A 16,288-nucleotide genomic window follows, 5' to 3' on the forward strand; every position below is an offset into this window, starting at 1 on the left:
TGTCAATGGCCATTCTAAGCTAAATGTGCCTGCTCTCGTTAGATCGCAGAAGTTACACAGCTTAACGCCTCGCTAGTACCAGTGTGGGAGACTGTCTGGGAATCCGTGGTGCGGTTGACTTTTTATTATGTTGTTTAGATTTTGTTTCACAATAGATTAAATAGGACTATGGATTGAGGCTTTTAATGGCAATGGCCATTCTAACCTGAATGTGCCTGCTCTCGTCAGATCGCAGAAGTTATACAGCTTAAGTCCTCGCTAGTACCAGTGTGGGAGACTGTCTGGGAATCCGTGGTGCGGTTGACTTTTTATTATGTCGTTTAGATTTTGTTTCACAATAGATTAAATAGGACTATGGATTAAAGTGTTTAACGTCAATGGCCATTCTAAGCTGAATGTGCCTGCTCTCGTCAGATCGCAGAAGTTACACAGCTTAAGGCCTTGCTAGTACCAGTGTGGGAGACTGTCTGGGAATCCGTGGTGCGGTTGACTTTTTATTATGTCGTTTAGATTTTGTTTCACAATCGATTAAAAAGTACTATGGATTAAAGCATTTAATGTCAATGGCCATTCTAAGCTGAATGTGCCTGCTCTCGTTAGATCGCAGAAGTTACACAGCTTAACGCCTCGCTAGTACCAGTGTGGGAGACTGTCTGGGAATCCATGGTGCGGTTGACTTTTTATTATGTCGTTTAGATTTTGTTTCACAATAGATTAAATAGGACTATGGATTAAAGCATTTAACGTCAATGGCCATTCTAAGCTGAATGTGCCTGCTCTCGTCAGATCGCAGAAGTTACACAGCTTAAGGTCTCGCTAGTACCAGTGTGGGAGACTGTCTGGGAATCCGTGGTGCGGTTGATTTTTTATTATGTCGTTTAGATTTTGTTTCACAATCGATTAAAAAGGACTATGGATTAAAGCATTTAATGTCAATGGCCATTCTAAGCTGAATGTCCCTGCTCTCGTCAGATCGCAGAAGTTACACAGCTTAAGGCCTCGCTAGTACCAGTGTGGGAGACTGTCTGGGAATCCGTGGTGCGGTTGACTTTTTATTATGTCGTTTAGATTTTGTTTCACAATCGATTAAAAAGGACTATGGATTAAAGCATGTAATGTCAATGGCCATTCTAAGCTGAATTTGCCTGCTCTCGTCAGATCGCAGAAGTTACACAGCTTAAGGCCTCGCTAGTACCAGTGTGGGAGACTGTCTGGGAATCCGTGGTGCGGTTGAATTTTTATTATGTCGTTTAGATTTTGTTTCACAATTGATTAAAAAGGACTATGGATTAAAGCATTTAATGTCAATGGCCATTCTAAGCTGAATGTCCCTGCTCTCGTCAGATCGCAGAAGTTACACAGTTTAAGGCCTCGCTAGTACCAGTGTGGGAGACTGTCAGGAAATCCGTGGTGCGGTTGACTTTTTATTATGTCATTTAAATTTTGTTTCACAATCGATTAAAAAGGACTATGGATTAAAGCATTTAATGTCAATGGCCATTCTAAGCTGAATGTCCCTGCTCTCGTCAGATCGCAGAAGTTACACAGCTTAAAGGCATGGTGTTGCCAGAAAAACATGTTTTTTTTTTAAAAATTAAACATTTAGTGTGTGGGTGATTAAACATGGTTCAAATTTTTTTTATTTTTTTCACGAGTCAGGAAATAGTCAGGAAATATTATAAATTAATTCTAATTTATAATACTACCCATTTTTGGTCACTAGATGGAGCTAGTTCCCAAAATTGCAGCATTGCAACATTGGGTTAAAAGCCCTCGCTCTAGTGAGCTCTCAGCATCCCCCCCTCCTTTATCCTGGCTAGTGCCGGGATAAACGAGGGGTTTGAAAGGTTTAACCTCCTACACTGTGTGTCGCCATTTTTTGAGGTAACCCACAGTGTAGTAGGTTTACATACAGTAGTAAACACACACAAACACTAACATACATTGAAATGTCTTACCTGCTCCTGCCGCCGCGGCTCCCTCCGGCCCGTCCGCTCCCTTTGCTGCCGCTGTTCCATGTGCACAAGTCCGGAAGCCGCGACCGGAAGTAGTAATATTACAGTCCGGCCGCGACTTCCGGTCCACAGGAAAATGGCGCCGGACGGCGCCAATTTCGAATAGGACTGTGTGGGAGCGGCGCATGCGCAGTTCCCACACAGACGCCGTACACGGACGTGAATGGGACGGGAGCCGTTCACAGTCCCTATGGGACTGTGGCTGCCGTACTCCATGTCTGTGTGTGTCGTTAATCGACACACACAGAAATGGAACAAAAAATGGCAGCCCCCATAGGGAAGAAAAAGTGTAAAAATAAGAAAAAGTAAAACACAAACACACAAATGAATAAAAACGTTTTTATTAAAGCACTAACATCTTTAACATATAAAAAAAATTATTTGCCATGACACTGTTCCTTTAAGTCCTCGCTAGTACCAGTGTGGGAGACTGTCTGGGAATCCGTGGTGCGGTTGACTTTTTATTATGTCGTTTAGATTTTGTTTCACAATCGATTAAAAAGGACTATGGATTAAAGCATTTAATGTCAATGGCCATTCTAAGCTGAATGTGCCTGCTCTCGTTAGATCGCAGAAGTTACACAGCTTAACGCCTCGCTAGTACCAGTGTGGGAGACTGTCTGGGAATCCGTGGTGCGGTTGACTTTTAATTATGTCGTTTAGATTTTGTTTCACAATAGATTAAATAGGACTATGGATTAAAGCATTTAACGTCAATGGCCATTCTAAGCTGAATGTGCCTGCTCTCGTCAGATCGCAGAAGTTACACAGCTTAAGGCCTCGCTAGTACCAGTGTGGGAGACTGTCTGGGAATCCGTGGTGCGGTTGAATTTTTATTATGTCGTTTAGATTTTGTTTCACAATCGATTAAAAAGGACTATGGATTAAAGCATTTAATGTCAATGGCCATTCTAAGCTGAATGTCCCTGCTCTCGTCAGATCGCAGAAGTTACACAGCTTAAGGCCTCGCTAGTACCAGTGTGGGAGACTGTCTGGGAATCCGTGGTGCGGTTGACTTTTTATTATGTTGTTTAGATTTTGTTTCACAATCGATTAAAAAGGACTATGGATTAAAGCATTTAATGTCAATGGCCATTCTAAGCTGAATGTGCCTGCTCTCGTCAGATCGCAGAAGTTACACAGCTTAAGGCTTTGCTAGTACCAGTGTGGGAGACTGTCTGGGAATCCGTGGTGCGGATGACTTTTTATTATGTTGTTTAGATTTTGTTTCACAATAGATTAAATAGGACTATGGATTAAAGCATTAAACGTCAATGGCCATTCTAAACTGAATGTGCCTGCTCTCGTCAGAACGCAGAAGTTACACAGCTTAAGGCCTCGCTAGTACCAGTGTGGGAAACTGTCTGGGAATCCGTGGTGCGGTTGAATTTTTATTATGTCGTTTAGATTTTGTTTCACAATCGATTAAAAAGGACTATGTATTAAAGCACTTAATGTCAATGGCCTCTCTAAGCTGAATGTCCCTACTCTCGTCAGATCGCAGAAGTTACACAGCTTAAGGCCTCGCTAGTACCAGTGTGGGAGACTGTCTGGGAATCCGTGGTGCGGTTGACTTTTTATTATGTTGTTTAGATTTTGTTTCACAATAGATTAAATAGGAGTATGGATTAAGGCTTTTAATGTCAATGGCCATTCTAAGCTGAATGTCCCTGCTCTCGTCAGATCGCAGAAGTTACACAGCTTAAGGCCTCGCTAGTACCAGTGTGGGAGACTGTCTGGGAATCCGTGGTGCGGTTGACTTTTTATTATGTCGTTTAGATTTTGTTTCACAATCGATTAAAAAGGACTATGGATTAAAGCATGTAATCTCAATGGCCATTCTAAGCTGAATGTGTCTGCTCTCGTCAGATCGCAGAAGTTACACAGCTTAAGGCCTCGCTAGTACCATTGTGGGAGACTGTCTGGGAATCCGTGGTGCGGTTGACTTTTTATTATGTTGTTTAGATTTTGTTTCACAATAGATTAAATAGGACTATGGATTAAGGCTTTTAATGTCAATGGCCATTCTAACCTGAATGTGCCTGCTCTCGTCAGATCGCAGAAGATATACAGCTTAAGTCCTCGCTGGTACCAGTGTGGGAGACTGGCTGGGAATCCGTGGTGCGGTTGACTTTTTATTATGTCGTTTAGATTTTGTTTCACAATAGATTAAATAGGACTATGGATTAAAGCATTTAACGTCAATGGCCATTCTAAGCTGAATGTGCCTGCTCTCGTCAGATCGCAGAAGTTACACAGCTTAAGGCCTCGCTAGTACCAGTGTGGGAGACTGTCTGGGAATCCGTGGTGCGGTTGACTTTTTATTATGTCGTTTAGATTTTGTTTCACAATCGATTAAAAAGGACTATGGATTAAAGCATTTAATGTCAATGGCCATTCTAAGCTGAATGTCCCTGCTCTCGTCAGATCGCAGAAGTTACACAGTTTAAGGCCTCGCTAGTACCAGTGTGGGAGACTGTCTGGGAATCCGTGGTGCGGTTGACTTTTTATTATGTCATTTAGATTTTGTTTCACAATCGATTAAAAAGGACTATGGATTAACGCATTTAATGTCAATGGCCATTCTAAGCTGAATGTGCCTGCTCTCGTCAGACTGCAGAAGTTACACAGCTTAAGGCCTCGCTAGTACCAGTGTGGGAGACTGTCTGGGAATCCGTGGTGCGGTTGCCTTTTTATTATGTCGTTTAGATTTTGTTTCACAATCGATTAAAAAGGACTATGGATTAAAGCATTTAATGTCAATGGCCATTCTAAGCTGAATGTGCCTGCTCTCGTCAGATCGCAGAAGTTACACAGCTTAAGGCTTTGCTAGTACCAGTGTGGGAGACTGTCTGGGAATCCGTGGTGCGGATGACTTTTTATTATGTCGTTTAGATTTTGTTTCACAATAGATTAAATAGGACTATGGATTAAAGCATTAAACGTCAATGGCCATTCTAAGCTGAATGTGCCTGCTCTCGTCAGAACGCAGAAGTTACACAGCTTAAGGCCTCGCTAGTACCAGTGTGGGAAACTGTCTGGGAATCCGTGGTGCGGTTGAATTTTTATTATGTCGTTTAGATTTTGTTTCACAATCGATTAAAAAGGACTATGTATTAAAGCACTTAATGTCAATGGCCACTCTAAGCTGAATGTCCCTACTCTCGTCAGATCGCAGAAGTTACACAGCTAAAGGCCTCGCTAGTACCAGTGTGGGAGACTGTCTGGGAATCCGTGGTGCGGTTGACTTTTTATTATGTTGTTTAGATTTTGTTTCACAATAGATTAAATAGGAGTATGGATTAAGGCTTAAGGCTTTAAATGTCAATGGCCATTCTAAGCTGAATGTCCCTGCTCTCGTCAGATCGCAGAAGTTACACAGCTTAAGGCCTCGCTAGTACCAGTGTGGGAGACTGTCTGGGAATCCATGGTGCGGTTGACTTTTTATTATGTCGTTTAGATTTTGTTTCACAATCGATTAAAAAGGACTATGGATTAAAGCATGTAATCTCAATGGCCATTCTAAGCTGAATGTGTCTGCTCTCGTCAGATCGCAGAAGTTACACAGCTTAAGGCCTCGCTAGTACCAGTGTGGGAGACTGTCTGGGAATCCGTGGTGCGGTTGACTTTTTATTATGTCGTTTAGATTTTGTTTCACAATAGATTAAATAGGACTATGGATTAAAGCATTTCACGTCAATGGCCATTCTAAGCTGAAAGTCCCTGCTCTCGTCAGATCGCAGAAGTTACACAGCTTAAGGCCTCGCTAGTACCAGTGTGGGAGACTGTCTGGGAATCCGTGGTGCGGTTGACTTTTTATTATGTTGTTTAGATTTTGTTTCACAATAGATTAAATAGGACTATGGATTAAAGCTTTTAATGTCAATGGCCATTCTAAGCTGAATGTGCCTACTCTCGTCAGATCGCAGAAGTTACACAGCTTAAGGCCTCGCTAGTACCAGTGTGGGAGACTGTCTGGGAATCCGTGGTGCGGTTGACTTTTTATTATGTCGTTTAGATTTTGTTTCACAATCGATTAAAAAGGACTATGGATTAAAGCATTTAATGTCAATGGCCATTCTAAGCTGGATGTGCCTGCTCTCGTTAGATCGCAAAAGTTACACAGCTTAACGCCTCGCTAGTACCAGTGTGGGAGACTGTCTGGGAATCCGTGGTGCGGTTGACTTTTTATTATGTCGTTTAGATTTTGTTTCACAATAGATTAAATAGGACTATGGATTAAAGCATTTAATGTCAATGGCCATTCTAAGCTGAATGTGCCTGCTCTCGTCAGATCGCAGAAGTTACACAGCTTAAGGCCTCGCTAGTACCAGTGTGGGAGACTGTCTGGGAATCCGTGGTGCGGTTGACTTTTTATTATGTCGTTTAGATTTTGTTTCACAATCGATTAAATAGGACTATGGATTAAAGCATTTAATGTCAATGGCCATTCTAAGCTGAATGTCCCTGCTCTCGTCAGATCGCAGAAGTTACACAGCTTAAGGCCTCGCTTGTACCAGTGTGGGAGACTGTCTGGGAATCCGTGGTGCGGTTGACTTTTTTTTATGTCGTTTAGATTTTGTTTCACAATCGATTAAAAAGGACTATGGATTAAAGCATTTAATGTCAATGGCCATTCTAAGCTGAATGTGCCTGCTCTCGTCAGATCGCAGAAGTTACACAGCTTAAGGCCTCGCTAGTACCAGTGTGGGAGACTGTCTGGGAATCCGTGGTGCGGTTGACTTTTTATTATGTCGTTTAGATTTTGTTTCACAATAGATTAAATAGGACTATGGATTAAAGCATTTAACGTCAATGGCCATTCTAAGCTGAATGTGCCTGCTCTCGTCAGAACGCAGAAGTTACACAGCTTAAGGCCTCGCTAGTACCAGTGTGGTAGACTGTCTGGGAATCCGTGGTGCGGTTGAATTTTTATTATGTCGTTTAGATTTTGTTTCACAATCGATTAAAAAGGACTATGGATTAAAGCATTTAATGTCAATTGCCATTCTAAGCTGAATGTGCCTGCTCTCGTCAGATCGCAGAAGTTACACAGCTTAAGGCCTCGCTAGTACCAGTGTGGGAGACTGTCTGGGAATCCGTGGTGCGGTTGACTTTTTATTATGTCGTTTAGATTTTGTTTCATAATCGATTAAAAAGGACTATGGATTAAATCATTTAATGTCAATGGCTATTCTAAGCTGGATGTGCCTGCTCTCGTCAGATCGCAGAAGTTACACAGCTTAAGGCCTCGCTAGTACCTGTGTGGGAGACTGTCTGGGAATCCGTGGTGCGGTTGACTTTTTATTATGTCGTTTAGATTTTGTTTCACAATAGATTAAATAGGACTATGGATTAAAGCATTTAACATCAATGGCCATTCTAAGCTGAATGTGCCTGCTCTCGTCAGATCGCAGAAGTTACACAGCTTAAGGCCTCGCTAGTACCAGTGTGGGAGACTGTCTGGGAATCCGTGGTGCGGTCTAATTTTTATTATGTCGTTTAGATTTTGTTTCACAATCGATTAAAAAGGACTATGGATTAAAGCATTTAATGTCAATGGCCATTCTAAGCTGAATGTCCCTGCTCTCGTCAGATCGCAGAAGTTACACAGCTTAAGGCCTCGCTTGTACCAGTGTGGGAGACTGTCTGGGAATCCGTGGTGCGGTTGACTTTTTATTATGTCGTTTAGATTTTGTTTCACAATCGATTAAAAAGGACTATGGATTAATGCATTTAATGTCAATGGCCATTCTAAGCTGAATGTGCCTGCTCTCGTCAGATCGCAGAAGTTACACAGCTTAAGGCCTCGCTAGTACCAGTGTGGGAGACTGTCTGGGAATCCGTGGTGCGGTTGACTTTTTATTATGTCGTTTAGATTTTGTGTCACAATCGATTAAAAAGGACTATGGATTAAAGCATTTAAAGTTAATGGCCATTCTAAGCTGAATGTGCCTGCTCTCGTCAGATCGCAGAAGTTACACAGCTTAAGGCCTCGCTAGTACCAGTGTGGGAGACTGTCTGGGAATCCGGGGTGCGGTTGACTTTTTATTATGTCGTTTAGATTTTGTTTCACAATAGATTAAATAGGACTATGGATTAAAGCACTTCACGTCAATGGCCATTCTAAGCTGAATGTGCCTGCTCTCGTCAGAACGCAGAAGGTACACAGCTTAAAGCCTCGCTAGTACCAGTGTGGGAGACTGTCTGGGAATCCGTGGTGCGGTTGCATTTTTATTATGTCGTTTAGATTTTGTTTCACAATCGATTAAAAAGGACTATGGATTAAAGCATTTAATGGCAATTGCCATTCTAAGCTGAAAGTCCCTGCTCTCGTCAGATCGCAGAAGTTACACAGCTTAAGGCCTCGCTAGTACCGGTGTGGGAGACTGTCTGGGAATCCGTGGTGCTGTTGACTTTTTATTATGTTGTTTAGATTTTGTTTCACAATAGATTAAATAGGACTATGGATTAAGGCTTTTAATGTCAATGGCCATTCTAAGCTGAATGTGCCTGCTCTCGTCAGATCGCAGAAGTTACACAGCTTAAGGCCTCGCTAGTACCAGTGTGGGAGACTGTCTGGGAATCCGTGGTGCGGTTGACTTTTTATTATGTCGTTTAGATTTTGTTTCACAATAGATTAAATAGGACTATGGATTAAGGCTTTTAATGTCAATGGCCATTCTAAGCTGAATGTGCCTGCTCTCGTCAGATCGCAGAAGTTACACAGCTTAAGGCCTCGCTAGTACCAGTGTGGGAGACTGTCTGGGAATCCGTGGTGCGGTCTAATTTTTATTATGTCGTTTAGATTTTGTTTCACAATCGATTAAAAAGGACTATGGATTAAAGCATTTAATGTCAATGGCCATTCTAAGCTGAATGTCCCTGCTCTCGTCAGATCGCAGAAGTTACACAGCTTAAGGCCTCGCTTGTACCAGTGTGGGAGACTGTCTGGGAATCCGTGGTGCTGTTGACTTTTTATTATGTCGTTTAGATTTTGTTTCACAATCGATTAAAAAGGACTATGGATTAAAGCATTTAATGGCAATTGCCATTCTAAGCTGAAAGTCCCTGCTCTCGTCAGATCGCAGAAGTTACACAGCTTAAGGCCTCGCTAGTACCAGTGTGGGAGACTGTCTGGGAATCCGTGGTGCGGTTGACTTTTTATTATGTCGTTTAGATTTTGTTTCACAATAGATTAAATAGGACTATGGATTAAAGCATTTAACGTCAATGGCCATTCTAAGCTGAATGTGCCTGCTCTCGTCAGATCGCAGAAGTTACACAGCTTAAGGCCTCGCTAGGACCAGTGTGGGAGACTGTCTGGGAATCCGTGGTGCGGTTGAATTTTTATTATGTCGTTTAGATTTTGTTTCACAATCGATTAAAAAGGACTATGGATTAAAGCATTTAATGTCAATGGCCATTCTAAGCTGAAAGTCCCTGCTCTCGTCAGATCGCAGAAGTTACACAGCTTAAGGCCTCGCTAGTACCAGTGTGGGAGACTGTCTGGGAATCCGTGGTGCGGTTGACTTTTTATTATGTTGTTTAGATTTTGTTTCACAATAGATTAAATAGGACTATGGATTAAGGCTTTTAATGTCAATGGCCATTCTAAGCTGAATGTGCCTGCTCTCGTCAGATCGCAGAAGTTACACAGCTTAAGGCCTCGCTAGTACCAGCGTGGGAGACTGTCTGGGAATCCGTGGTGCGGTTGACTTTTTATTATGTCGTTTAGATTTTGTTTCACAATCGATTAAAAAGGACTATGGATTAAAGCATTTAATGTCAATGGCCATTCTAAGCTGGATGTGCCTGCTCTCGTTAGATCGCAGAAGTTACACAGCTTAACGCCTCGCTAGTACCAGTGTGGGAGACTGTCTGGGAATCCGTGGTGCGGTTGACTTTTTATTATGTCGTTTAGATTTTGTTTTACAATCGATTAAAAAGGACTATGGATTAAAGCATTTAATGTCAATGGCCATTCTAAGCTGGATGTGCCTGCTCTCGTTAGATCGCAGAAGTTACACAGCTTAACGCCTCGCTAGTACCAGTGTGGGAGACTGTCTGGGAATCCGTGGTGCGGTTGTCTTTTTATTATGTCGTTTAGATTTTGTTTCACAATAGATTAAATAGGACTATGGATTAAAGCGTTTAACGTCAATGGCCATTCTAAGCTGAATGTGCCTGCTCTAGTCAGATCGCAGAAGTTACACAGCTTAAGGCCTCGCTAGTACCAGTGTGGGAGACTGTCTGGGAATCCGTGGTGCGGTTGACTTTTTATTATGTCGTTTAGATTTTGTTTCACAATCGATTAAAAAGGACTATGGATTAAAGCATTTAATGTCAATGGCCGTTCTAAGCTGAAAGTCCCTGCTCTCGTCAGATCGCAGAAGTTACACAGCTTAAGGCCTCGCTAGTACCAGTGTGGGAGAATGTCTGGGAATCCGTGGTGTGGTTGACTTTTTATTATGTTGTTTAGATTTTGTTTCACAATAGATTAAATAGGACTATGGATTAAAGCATTTAACATCAATGGCCATTCTAAGCTGAATGTGCCTGCTCTCGTCAGATCGCAGAAGTTACACAGCTTAAGGCTTCGCTAGTACCAGTGTGGGAGACTGTCTGGGAATCCGTGGTGCGGTCTAATTTTTATTATGTCGTTTAGATTTTGTTTCACAATCGATTAAAAAGGACTATGGATTAAAGCATTTAATGTCAATGGCCATTCTAAGCTGAATGTCCCTGCTCTCGTCAGATCGCAGAAGTTACACAGCTTAAGGCCTCGCTTGTGCCAGTGTGGGAGACTGTCTGGGAATCCGTGGTGCGGTTGACTTTTTATTATGTCGTTTAGATTTTGTTTCACAATCGATTAAAAAGGACTATGGATTAAAGCATTTAAAGTCAATGGCCATTCTAAGCTGAATGTGCCTGCTCTCGTCAGATCGCAGAAGTTACACAGCTTAAGGCCTCGCTAGTACCAGTGTGGGAGACTGTCTGGGAATCCGTGGTGCGGTTGACTTTTTATTATGTCGTTTAGATTTTGTTTCACAATCGATTAAATAGGACTATGGATTAAAGCATTTAATGTCAATGGCCATTCTAAGCTGAATGTCCCTGCTCTCGTCAGATCGCAGAAGTTACACAGCTTAAGGCCTCGCTTGTACCAGTGTGGGAGACTGTCTGGGAATCCGTGGTGCGGTTGACTTTTTATTATGTCGTTTAGATTTTGTTTCACAATCGATTAAAAAGGACTATGGATTAAAGCATTTAATGTCAATGGCCATTCTAAGCTGAATGTCCCTGCTCTCGTCAGATCGCAGGAGTTACACAGCTTAAGGCCTCGCTAGTACCAGAGTGGGAGACTGTCTGGGAATCCGTGGTGCGGTTGACTTTTTATTATGTCGTTTAGATTTTGTTTCACAATCGATTAAAAAGGACTATGGATTAAAGCATTTAATGTCAATGGCCATTCTAAGCTGAATGTGCCTGCTCTCGTCAGATCGCAGAAGTTACACAGCTTAAGGCCTCGCTAGTACCAGTGTGGGAGACTGTCTGGGAATCCGTGGTGCGGTTGACTTTTTATTATGTCGTTTAGATTTTGTTTCACAATCGATTAAAAAGGACTATGGATTAAAGCATTTAATGGCAATTGCCATTCTAAGCTGAAAGTCCCTGCTCTCGTCAGATCGCAGAAGTTACACAGCTTAAGGCCTCGCTAGTACCAGTGTGGGAGACTGTCTGGGAATCCGTGGTGCGGTTGACTTTTTATTATGTTGTTTAGATTTTGTTTCACAATAGATTAAATAGGACTATGGATTAAGGCTTTTAATGTCAATGGCCATTCTAAGCTGAATGTGCCTGCTCTCGTCAGATCGCAGAAGTTACACAGCTTAAGGCCTCGCTAGTACCAGTGTGGGAGACTGTCTGGGAATCCGTGGTGCGGTTGACTTTTTATTATGTCGTTTAGATTTTGTTTCACAATAGATTAAATAGGACTATGGATTAAAGCATTTAACGTCAATGGCCATTCTAAGCTGAATGTGCCTGCTCTCGTCAGATCGCAGAAGTTACACAGCTTAAGGCCTCGCTAGGACCAGTGTGGGAGACTGTCTGGGAATCCGTGGTGCGGTTGAATTTTTATTATGTCGTTTAGATTTTGTTTCACAATCGATTTAAAAGGACTATGGATTAAAGCATTTAATGTCAATGGCCATTCTAAGCTGAAAGTCCCTGCTCTCATCAGATCGCAGAAGTTACACAGCTTAAGGCCTCGCTAGTACCAGTGTGGGAGACTGTCTGGGAATCCGTGGTGCGGTTGACTTTTTATTATGTTGTTTAGATTTTGTTTCACAATAGATTAAATAGGACTATGGATTAAGGCTTTTAATGTCAATGGCCATTCTAAGCTGAATGTGCCTGCTCTCGTCAGATCGCAGAAGTTACACAGCTTAAGGCCTCGCTAGTACCAGTGTGGGAGACTGTCTGGGAATCCGTGGTGCGGTTGACTTTTTATTATGTCGTTTAGATTTTGTTTCACAATCGATTAAAAAGGACTATGGATTAAAGCATTTAATGTCAATGGCCGTTCTAAGCTGGATGTGCCTGCTCTCGTTAGATCGCAGAAGTTACACAGCTTAACGCCTCGCTAGTACCAGTGTGGGAGACTGTCTGGGAATCCGTGGTGCGGTTGACTTTTTATTATGTCGTTTAGATTTTGTTTCACAATAGATTAAATAGGACTATGGATTAAAGCATTTACTGTCAAAGGCCATTCTAAGCTGAATGTGCCTGCTCTAGTCAGATCGCAGAAGTTACACAGCTTAAGGCCTCGCTAGTACCAGTGTGGGAGACTGTCTGGGAATCCGTGGTGCGGTTGACTTTTTATTATGTCGTTTAGATTTTGTTTCACAATAGATTAAATAGGACTATGGATTAAAGCATTTAACGTCAATGGCCATTCTAAGCTGAATTTGCCTGCTCTCGTCAGATCGCAGAAGTTACACAGCTTAAGGCCTCGCTAGTACCATTGTGGGAGACTGTCTGGGAATCCGTGGTGCGGTTGACTTTTTATTATGTCGTTTAGATTTTGTTTCAGAATCGATTAAAAAGGACTATGGATTAAAGCATTTAATGTCAATGGCCATTCTAAGCTGAATGTCCCTGCTCTCATCAGATCGCAGAAGTTACACAGCTTAAGGCCTCGCTAGTACCAGTGTGGGAGACTGTCTGGGAATCCGTGGTGCGGTTGACTTTTTATTATGTAGTTTAGATTTTGTTTCACAATCGATTAAAAAGGACTATGGATTAAAGCATTTAATGTCAATGGCCATTCTAAGCTGAATGTGCCTGCTCTCGTCAGATCGCAGAAGTTACACAGCTTAAGGCCTCGCTAGTACCAGTGTGGGAGACTGTCTGGGAATCCGTGGTGCGGTTGACTTTTTATTATGTCGTTTAGATTTTGTTTCACAATCGATTAAAAAGGACTATGGATTAAAGCATTTAATGTCAATGGCCATTCTAAGCTGAATGTGCCTGCTCTCGTCAGATCGCAGAAGTTACACAGCTTAAGGCCTCGCTAGTACCAGTGTGGGAGACTGTCTGGGAATCCGTGGTGCGGTTGACTTTTTATTATGTCGTTTAGATTTTGTTTCACAATCGATTAAAAAGGACTATGGATTAAAGCATTTAATGTCAATGGCCATTCTAAGGTGAATGTCCCTGCTCTCGTCAGATCGCAGAAGTTACACAGTTTAAGGCCTCGCTAGTACCAGTGTGGGAGACTGTCTGGGAATCCGTGGTGCGGTTGACTTTTTATTATGTCGTTTAGATTTTGTTTCACAATCGATTAAAAAGGACTATGGATTAAAGCATTAAATGTCAATGGCCATTCTAAGCTGAATGTCCCTGCTCTCGTCAGATCGCAGAAGTTACACAATTTAAGGCCTCGCTAGTACAAGTGTGGGAGACTGTCTGGGAATCCGTGGTGCGGTTGCCTTTTTATTATGTCGTTTAGATTTTGTTTCACAATCGATTAAAAAGGACTATGGATTAAAGCATTTAATGTCAATGGCCATTCTAAGCTGAATGTCCCTGCTCTCGTCAGATCGCAGAAGTTACACAATTTAAGGCCTCGCTAGTACAAGTGTGGAAGACTGTCTGGGAATCCGTGGTGCGGTTGACTTCTTATTATGTCGTTTAGATTTTGTTTCACAATCGATTAAAAAGGACTATGGATTAAAGCATTTAATGTCAATGGCCATTCTAAGCTGAATGTGCCTGCTCTCGTTAGATCGCAGAAGTTACATAGCTTAACGCCTCGCTAGTACCAGTGTGGGAGACTGTCTGGGAATCCGTGGTGCGGTTGACTTTTTATTATGTCGTTTAGATTTTGTTTCACAATCGATTAAAAAGGACTATGGATTAAAGCATTTACCATCAATGGCCATTCTAAGCTGAATGTGCCTGCTCTCGTCAGATCGCAGAAGTTACACAGCTTAAGGCCTCGCTAGTACCAGTGTGGGAGACTGTCTGGGAATCCGTGGTGCGGTTGAATTTTTATTATGTCGTTTAGATTTTGTTTCACAATCGATTAAAAAGGACTATGGATTAAAGCATTTAATGTCAATGGCCATTCTAAGCTGAATGCCCCTGCTCTCGTCAGATCGCAGAAGTTACACACCCTAAGGCCTCGCTAGTACCAGTGTGGGAGACTGTCTGGGAATCCGTGGTGCGGTTGAATTTTTATTATGTCGTTTAGATTTTGTTTCACAATCGATTAAAAAGGACTATGGATTAAAGCATTTAATGTCAATGGCCATTCTAAGCTGAATGTCCCTGTTCTCGTCAGATCGCAGAAGTTGCACAGCTTAAGGCCTCACTAGTACCAGTGTGGGAGACTGTCTGGGAATCCGTGGTGCGGTTGACTTTTTATTATGTCGTTTAGATTTTGTTTCACAATCGATTAAAAAGGACTATGGATTAAAGCATTTAATGGCAATGGCCATTCTAAGCTGAATGTGCCTGCTCTCGTCAGATCGCAGAAGTTACACAGCTTAAGGCCTCGCTAGTACCAGTGTGGGAGACAGTCTGGGAATCCATGGTGCGGTTGACTTTTTATTATGTCGTTTAGATTTTGTTTCACAATAGATTAAATAGGACTATGGATTAAAGCATTTAACATTAATGGCCATTCTAAGCTGAATGTGCCTGCTCTCGTCAGAACGCAGAAGTTACACAGCTTAAGGCCTCGCTAGTACCATTGTGGGAGACTGTCTGGGAATCCGTGGTGCGCTTGACTTTTTATTATGTTGTTTAGATTTTGTTTCACAATAGATTAAATAGGACTATGGATTAAGGCTTTTAATGTCAATGGCCATTCTAAGCTGAGTGTGCCTGCTCTTGTCAGATTGCAGAAGTTACACAGCTTAAGGCCTCGCTAGTACCAGTGTGGGTAACTGTCTGTGAATCCGTTGTGCGGTTGACTTCTTATTATGTCGTTTAGATTTTGTTTCACAATCGATTAAAAAGGACTATGGATTAAAGCATTTAATGTCAATGGCCATTCTAAGCTGAATGTGCCTGCTCTCGTTAGATCGCAGAAGTTACATAGCTTAACGCCTCGCTAGTACCAGTGTGGGAGACTGTCTGGGAATCCGTGATGCGATTGACTTTTTATTATGTCGTTTAGATTTTGTTTCACAATAGATTAAATAGGACTATGGATTAAAGCATTTAACGTCAATTGCCATTCTAAGCTGAATGTGCCTGCTCTCGTCAGATCGCAGAAGTTACACAGCTTAAGGCCTCGCTAGTACCAGTGTGGGAGACTGTCTGGGAATCCGTGGTGCGGTTGAATTTTTATTATGTCGTTTAGATTTTGTTTCACAATCGATTAAAAAGGACTATGGATTAAAGCATTTAACGTCAATGGCCATTCTAAGCTGAATGTGCCTGCTCTCGTCAGAACGCAGAAGTTACACAGCTTAATGCCTCGCTAGTACCAGTGTGGGAGACTGTCTGGGAATACGTGGTGCAGTTGAATTTTTATTATGTCGTTTAGATTTTGTTTCACAATCGATTAAAAAGGACTATGGATTAAAGCATTTAATGTCAATGGCCATTCTAAGCTGAATGTGCCTGCTCTCGTTAGATCGCAGAAGTTACACAGCTTAACGCCTCGCTAGTACCAGTGTGGGAGACTGTCTGGGAATCCGTGGTGCGGTTGACTTTTTATTATGTCGTTTAGATTTTGTTTCACAATAGATTAAATA

The 16,288-nt window shown here is 42.1% G+C and overlaps 72 pseudogenes; all 72 read left to right on the forward strand.

The window, feature by feature from the left end:
* Position 1: 1 nt before the first annotated feature.
* LOC142674173 (5S ribosomal RNA) lies at positions 2-120 on the forward strand (annotated as a pseudogene).
* Positions 121-187: 67 nt separating this feature from the next.
* LOC142674197 (5S ribosomal RNA) lies at positions 188-306 on the forward strand (annotated as a pseudogene).
* Positions 307-373: 67 nt separating this feature from the next.
* On the forward strand, positions 374-492 carry LOC142674492 (5S ribosomal RNA; annotated as a pseudogene).
* A 253-nt stretch (positions 493-745) lies between these two features.
* LOC142673468 (5S ribosomal RNA) lies at positions 746-864 on the forward strand (annotated as a pseudogene).
* A 67-nt stretch (positions 865-931) lies between these two features.
* On the forward strand, positions 932-1,050 carry LOC142674402 (5S ribosomal RNA; annotated as a pseudogene).
* A 67-nt stretch (positions 1,051-1,117) lies between these two features.
* On the forward strand, positions 1,118-1,236 carry LOC142673544 (5S ribosomal RNA; annotated as a pseudogene).
* Positions 1,237-1,303: 67 nt separating this feature from the next.
* LOC142673971 (5S ribosomal RNA) lies at positions 1,304-1,422 on the forward strand (annotated as a pseudogene).
* Positions 1,423-2,541: 1,119 nt separating this feature from the next.
* Positions 2,542-2,660, forward strand: LOC142673736 (5S ribosomal RNA; annotated as a pseudogene).
* Positions 2,661-2,727: 67 nt separating this feature from the next.
* On the forward strand, positions 2,728-2,846 carry LOC142673226 (5S ribosomal RNA; annotated as a pseudogene).
* Positions 2,847-2,913: 67 nt separating this feature from the next.
* On the forward strand, positions 2,914-3,032 carry LOC142674403 (5S ribosomal RNA; annotated as a pseudogene).
* A 67-nt stretch (positions 3,033-3,099) lies between these two features.
* On the forward strand, positions 3,100-3,218 carry LOC142673916 (5S ribosomal RNA; annotated as a pseudogene).
* A 67-nt stretch (positions 3,219-3,285) lies between these two features.
* On the forward strand, positions 3,286-3,404 carry LOC142673786 (5S ribosomal RNA; annotated as a pseudogene).
* A 253-nt stretch (positions 3,405-3,657) lies between these two features.
* LOC142674405 (5S ribosomal RNA) lies at positions 3,658-3,776 on the forward strand (annotated as a pseudogene).
* Positions 3,777-3,843: 67 nt separating this feature from the next.
* LOC142673842 (5S ribosomal RNA) lies at positions 3,844-3,962 on the forward strand (annotated as a pseudogene).
* A 253-nt stretch (positions 3,963-4,215) lies between these two features.
* LOC142674248 (5S ribosomal RNA) lies at positions 4,216-4,334 on the forward strand (annotated as a pseudogene).
* A 67-nt stretch (positions 4,335-4,401) lies between these two features.
* Positions 4,402-4,520, forward strand: LOC142674643 (5S ribosomal RNA; annotated as a pseudogene).
* Positions 4,521-4,587: 67 nt separating this feature from the next.
* Positions 4,588-4,706, forward strand: LOC142673746 (5S ribosomal RNA; annotated as a pseudogene).
* A 67-nt stretch (positions 4,707-4,773) lies between these two features.
* Positions 4,774-4,892, forward strand: LOC142673917 (5S ribosomal RNA; annotated as a pseudogene).
* A 67-nt stretch (positions 4,893-4,959) lies between these two features.
* LOC142673338 (5S ribosomal RNA) lies at positions 4,960-5,078 on the forward strand (annotated as a pseudogene).
* Positions 5,079-5,145: 67 nt separating this feature from the next.
* Positions 5,146-5,264, forward strand: LOC142674154 (5S ribosomal RNA; annotated as a pseudogene).
* Positions 5,265-5,338: 74 nt separating this feature from the next.
* Positions 5,339-5,457, forward strand: LOC142673480 (5S ribosomal RNA; annotated as a pseudogene).
* Positions 5,458-5,524: 67 nt separating this feature from the next.
* LOC142673711 (5S ribosomal RNA) lies at positions 5,525-5,643 on the forward strand (annotated as a pseudogene).
* Positions 5,644-5,710: 67 nt separating this feature from the next.
* On the forward strand, positions 5,711-5,829 carry LOC142674326 (5S ribosomal RNA; annotated as a pseudogene).
* A 67-nt stretch (positions 5,830-5,896) lies between these two features.
* Positions 5,897-6,015, forward strand: LOC142673448 (5S ribosomal RNA; annotated as a pseudogene).
* A 67-nt stretch (positions 6,016-6,082) lies between these two features.
* On the forward strand, positions 6,083-6,201 carry LOC142674117 (5S ribosomal RNA; annotated as a pseudogene).
* Positions 6,202-6,268: 67 nt separating this feature from the next.
* On the forward strand, positions 6,269-6,387 carry LOC142674249 (5S ribosomal RNA; annotated as a pseudogene).
* A 67-nt stretch (positions 6,388-6,454) lies between these two features.
* Positions 6,455-6,573, forward strand: LOC142673247 (5S ribosomal RNA; annotated as a pseudogene).
* Positions 6,574-6,640: 67 nt separating this feature from the next.
* LOC142674251 (5S ribosomal RNA) lies at positions 6,641-6,759 on the forward strand (annotated as a pseudogene).
* Positions 6,760-6,826: 67 nt separating this feature from the next.
* LOC142673466 (5S ribosomal RNA) lies at positions 6,827-6,945 on the forward strand (annotated as a pseudogene).
* A 67-nt stretch (positions 6,946-7,012) lies between these two features.
* Positions 7,013-7,131, forward strand: LOC142674502 (5S ribosomal RNA; annotated as a pseudogene).
* A 67-nt stretch (positions 7,132-7,198) lies between these two features.
* Positions 7,199-7,317, forward strand: LOC142674559 (5S ribosomal RNA; annotated as a pseudogene).
* Positions 7,318-7,384: 67 nt separating this feature from the next.
* On the forward strand, positions 7,385-7,503 carry LOC142673985 (5S ribosomal RNA; annotated as a pseudogene).
* A 67-nt stretch (positions 7,504-7,570) lies between these two features.
* On the forward strand, positions 7,571-7,689 carry LOC142673248 (5S ribosomal RNA; annotated as a pseudogene).
* Positions 7,690-7,756: 67 nt separating this feature from the next.
* Positions 7,757-7,875, forward strand: LOC142674252 (5S ribosomal RNA; annotated as a pseudogene).
* Positions 7,876-7,942: 67 nt separating this feature from the next.
* On the forward strand, positions 7,943-8,061 carry LOC142674592 (5S ribosomal RNA; annotated as a pseudogene).
* Positions 8,062-8,314: 253 nt separating this feature from the next.
* On the forward strand, positions 8,315-8,433 carry LOC142674657 (5S ribosomal RNA; annotated as a pseudogene).
* Positions 8,434-8,500: 67 nt separating this feature from the next.
* LOC142674253 (5S ribosomal RNA) lies at positions 8,501-8,619 on the forward strand (annotated as a pseudogene).
* Positions 8,620-8,686: 67 nt separating this feature from the next.
* LOC142674021 (5S ribosomal RNA) lies at positions 8,687-8,805 on the forward strand (annotated as a pseudogene).
* Positions 8,806-8,872: 67 nt separating this feature from the next.
* LOC142673380 (5S ribosomal RNA) lies at positions 8,873-8,991 on the forward strand (annotated as a pseudogene).
* Positions 8,992-9,058: 67 nt separating this feature from the next.
* LOC142674567 (5S ribosomal RNA) lies at positions 9,059-9,177 on the forward strand (annotated as a pseudogene).
* A 67-nt stretch (positions 9,178-9,244) lies between these two features.
* LOC142674127 (5S ribosomal RNA) lies at positions 9,245-9,363 on the forward strand (annotated as a pseudogene).
* Positions 9,364-9,430: 67 nt separating this feature from the next.
* Positions 9,431-9,549, forward strand: LOC142674327 (5S ribosomal RNA; annotated as a pseudogene).
* A 67-nt stretch (positions 9,550-9,616) lies between these two features.
* On the forward strand, positions 9,617-9,735 carry LOC142674309 (5S ribosomal RNA; annotated as a pseudogene).
* A 67-nt stretch (positions 9,736-9,802) lies between these two features.
* On the forward strand, positions 9,803-9,921 carry LOC142673744 (5S ribosomal RNA; annotated as a pseudogene).
* A 67-nt stretch (positions 9,922-9,988) lies between these two features.
* Positions 9,989-10,107, forward strand: LOC142674003 (5S ribosomal RNA; annotated as a pseudogene).
* Positions 10,108-10,174: 67 nt separating this feature from the next.
* Positions 10,175-10,293, forward strand: LOC142673412 (5S ribosomal RNA; annotated as a pseudogene).
* A 67-nt stretch (positions 10,294-10,360) lies between these two features.
* Positions 10,361-10,479, forward strand: LOC142674220 (5S ribosomal RNA; annotated as a pseudogene).
* Positions 10,480-10,732: 253 nt separating this feature from the next.
* Positions 10,733-10,851, forward strand: LOC142673856 (5S ribosomal RNA; annotated as a pseudogene).
* Positions 10,852-10,918: 67 nt separating this feature from the next.
* Positions 10,919-11,037, forward strand: LOC142674254 (5S ribosomal RNA; annotated as a pseudogene).
* A 67-nt stretch (positions 11,038-11,104) lies between these two features.
* LOC142673249 (5S ribosomal RNA) lies at positions 11,105-11,223 on the forward strand (annotated as a pseudogene).
* A 67-nt stretch (positions 11,224-11,290) lies between these two features.
* On the forward strand, positions 11,291-11,409 carry LOC142674635 (5S ribosomal RNA; annotated as a pseudogene).
* Positions 11,410-11,476: 67 nt separating this feature from the next.
* On the forward strand, positions 11,477-11,595 carry LOC142674256 (5S ribosomal RNA; annotated as a pseudogene).
* Positions 11,596-11,662: 67 nt separating this feature from the next.
* Positions 11,663-11,781, forward strand: LOC142674568 (5S ribosomal RNA; annotated as a pseudogene).
* Positions 11,782-11,848: 67 nt separating this feature from the next.
* On the forward strand, positions 11,849-11,967 carry LOC142674258 (5S ribosomal RNA; annotated as a pseudogene).
* Positions 11,968-12,034: 67 nt separating this feature from the next.
* LOC142674128 (5S ribosomal RNA) lies at positions 12,035-12,153 on the forward strand (annotated as a pseudogene).
* Positions 12,154-12,220: 67 nt separating this feature from the next.
* Positions 12,221-12,339, forward strand: LOC142674514 (5S ribosomal RNA; annotated as a pseudogene).
* A 67-nt stretch (positions 12,340-12,406) lies between these two features.
* LOC142674259 (5S ribosomal RNA) lies at positions 12,407-12,525 on the forward strand (annotated as a pseudogene).
* Positions 12,526-12,592: 67 nt separating this feature from the next.
* On the forward strand, positions 12,593-12,711 carry LOC142674107 (5S ribosomal RNA; annotated as a pseudogene).
* A 67-nt stretch (positions 12,712-12,778) lies between these two features.
* Positions 12,779-12,897, forward strand: LOC142673925 (5S ribosomal RNA; annotated as a pseudogene).
* A 67-nt stretch (positions 12,898-12,964) lies between these two features.
* LOC142674666 (5S ribosomal RNA) lies at positions 12,965-13,083 on the forward strand (annotated as a pseudogene).
* Positions 13,084-13,150: 67 nt separating this feature from the next.
* Positions 13,151-13,269, forward strand: LOC142673490 (5S ribosomal RNA; annotated as a pseudogene).
* A 67-nt stretch (positions 13,270-13,336) lies between these two features.
* LOC142674260 (5S ribosomal RNA) lies at positions 13,337-13,455 on the forward strand (annotated as a pseudogene).
* Positions 13,456-13,522: 67 nt separating this feature from the next.
* On the forward strand, positions 13,523-13,641 carry LOC142674261 (5S ribosomal RNA; annotated as a pseudogene).
* Positions 13,642-13,708: 67 nt separating this feature from the next.
* LOC142673716 (5S ribosomal RNA) lies at positions 13,709-13,827 on the forward strand (annotated as a pseudogene).
* Positions 13,828-14,266: 439 nt separating this feature from the next.
* LOC142674081 (5S ribosomal RNA) lies at positions 14,267-14,385 on the forward strand (annotated as a pseudogene).
* Positions 14,386-14,452: 67 nt separating this feature from the next.
* On the forward strand, positions 14,453-14,571 carry LOC142673178 (5S ribosomal RNA; annotated as a pseudogene).
* Positions 14,572-14,638: 67 nt separating this feature from the next.
* LOC142674080 (5S ribosomal RNA) lies at positions 14,639-14,757 on the forward strand (annotated as a pseudogene).
* A 67-nt stretch (positions 14,758-14,824) lies between these two features.
* LOC142673926 (5S ribosomal RNA) lies at positions 14,825-14,943 on the forward strand (annotated as a pseudogene).
* Positions 14,944-15,010: 67 nt separating this feature from the next.
* On the forward strand, positions 15,011-15,129 carry LOC142674170 (5S ribosomal RNA; annotated as a pseudogene).
* A 625-nt stretch (positions 15,130-15,754) lies between these two features.
* Positions 15,755-15,873, forward strand: LOC142674589 (5S ribosomal RNA; annotated as a pseudogene).
* Positions 15,874-15,940: 67 nt separating this feature from the next.
* Positions 15,941-16,059, forward strand: LOC142673713 (5S ribosomal RNA; annotated as a pseudogene).
* Positions 16,060-16,126: 67 nt separating this feature from the next.
* Positions 16,127-16,245, forward strand: LOC142673738 (5S ribosomal RNA; annotated as a pseudogene).
* Positions 16,246-16,288: the final 43 nt, after the last annotated feature.

This window comes from Rhinoderma darwinii (assembly GCF_050947455.1).
Source record: "Rhinoderma darwinii isolate aRhiDar2 chromosome 1 unlocalized genomic scaffold, aRhiDar2.hap1 SUPER_1_unloc_5, whole genome shotgun sequence".
Lineage (NCBI taxonomy): Eukaryota > Metazoa > Chordata > Amphibia > Anura > Rhinodermatidae > Rhinoderma > Rhinoderma darwinii.